This window comes from Cyprinodon variegatus, unplaced genomic scaffold, assembly GCF_000732505.1.
Source record: "Cyprinodon variegatus isolate N-32 unplaced genomic scaffold, C_variegatus-1.0 Scaffold1253, whole genome shotgun sequence".
Lineage (NCBI taxonomy): Eukaryota > Metazoa > Chordata > Actinopteri > Cyprinodontiformes > Cyprinodontidae > Cyprinodon > Cyprinodon variegatus.
This window is the reverse complement of record NW_015151706.1, coordinates 4,110-6,539: the sequence shown is the minus strand read 5'-3', so window position 1 is coordinate 6,539 and position 2,430 is coordinate 4,110.

Below are 2,430 nucleotides of genomic sequence, written 5' to 3'. Positions count from 1 at the left end.
AGACTGAACTGTCGCGCTTCTCGTTGCGTCACACCTCAACCCGCCTCAAAGCCAACGCTGATTGGACGTTCGTTTGGTGAACGGCTCCAATTTTTCTTTAACGGAGAGTCTCCAGACTGATCTGCGAGTGAAACCTTGAAAGCTCGCGAGATCAGGATGGTCTCACGAGGCTAGGGAAGAGGAGCCCCGATGATCCTCTCTGCTGTTCTCACCTTCTTCCAGTCTGAGGCGCTGCAGCCTCCAGACCACACAGTGAGACAGCTGCTCAGAACGCTCTCTATGGTGCTTCTGTAGATGGGGAGGATGGGTTGGGGCAGGTTGGATCTTCTCGTCCTCTTCAGGAACTACAAATGCTTCTCTGCCCTTTTGACTAGTGAGGTGGTTTTTACAGTCCAGGTGAGACAGCAGTGATGCTAATCACAGAGAATTCTCTGGGCAGATAGAACGGCCTCCAGTTAACACTCAGAAACTCGATGTCTGGGGACCAAAAGCTGGCGACCGATCTAGCATTTTTACACCATTATTTGTTCATGTAATCACACAACCTACCCCCTTACCGCTGAGTTCGCTGTTTCTGTCGGTGTGATATAATGTGAGCCCCTCAAGGCTAACAGCATTGTCTGGAACAGATGAATGAAGCAAAGACTCAGTATGTCAGTTCTTTAAAAATCTAATACTTACGACCCAAATAGATTATTCTTTCTTCCCTGTGATCTCTTTTCACTATACTCATTAATCTAGTACCTTTCTTTAAGAGTAATTAGTAAATGGATTCCCCGTTTCCAAGTACTAAACATAAATGTTTCAAACTGAATTGGAAGTAGATGCAGTTTTGAGAATTAGTTGAGATGAATAAAAAAATTTAGGTTTCATATTTAAAAGAAAACATTTTGTGAGAGCCTGAATAAACACGGCAGTTTTTAATGGAACCTTTGGATGCTTGTGTTTTAGTGAATTATGTGCCCGCCTTATGGGTGCCTCCAGGGCTAAGCAAAACTTCCTGTCCTCATAGTCTACACACAACCCTGAGGGCAGGGCACGAGAGTCCAGGTAGAAGCTATGGCAGCCCAACAGCTGCAGGTTAGACAGACACACCACTCGCATACACACACAATCTCATTTCTCTATGATTGTGGGAACTCTCTATTGACTTCCATTCATTTCTAACCCATTTCTACAGCCAAACTGTGACCCTTATCTTGATGTTATGGGTACATACCTAACCCTATCCTAAATTAAATTCACACCTTCGTCATCAACCTTACACCTCAACCTAAAACAGCAATAAGACCCATAGGGACAAATGTCTGGAGCAGCCAGTCCTCTAAAATGTGTTATTTTCCAGAAAATGGTCCCCACAATGTATAAAACAAACACACACACACAAAGAAACACAGCTGAGGACATAGACACCTGTGTGTAAAGAACACAACGAACTAAATTCCAGTAAAAACATACAAACATTGGATCTTATAACCAGAGAAGTACACCTATCAGCATCTAACATCATTTCTTTATGCGTATAGAATGACTCCTATGACGCTGCTTGGTCTAGCCCACCTGTTCACACGCAACACACTCACACACACCCAGTGTTCACACAAACACAGGTGCAATTAAAGCAATTGTGGATGCAACTCATGATGTGCTCTGTGACCCAGACAGCAGACGGTCTACAGCGAAACACACAAGAGTCTGTATTTGCGTGTGCATTTTGTGTAGTGTTCAGATTTTTCCACTGACTTTTCTATGAGAAGGTTTAACCACAAAGCAGCCTTAAAAAATATAAAAAATACAATGATAAGACAGTTTTTTTTCTTTAATTACTTATATATATATATATATTTTTTTTTTTTTACAGTGTCCTGTCTGGCAATGTGGCATTAAGAATAATTGTCTTGATGCCAAAAAGAGCCCAACAGATTTTTCTTTCACAAGTGTACACTTGTTTCATGCATATAGATTGCTTTATTATAATTATGCAGGGAGGTTTACAGTTTATATTTAATTACTTACTAATATATAATTAATTACTTATATAAATTCAACAGAAACTTTATATTTCATGCATTTGCTATTGCATATTTTTTAAATATTCCATTTGCCCCATCAAAACCATTACATTGGAGTGTTTTCATAACTTCAGTAACACAGCGGTATAATATCCAGTAGACTTAAAGATTGCCTCCTAAAGTTGCTCATTCTCCTTGAGAGGATGCCACCTTCGTTTTGTTTACCTCCTTTGAAATGAGTCTGGCTATGACATTGTCTCACTGCTTAACACTGGGCGGACACTAGGGGTGTGCAAAATAATCGTGATGATGATGCATCGTGATTCTAGTTTTCGTGATATACTGCATCGATTGTTGACGCCAAGTATCGATTATTAATTTTAAAAAATGAATAAATAAAATTGCATGAATGGTTGGC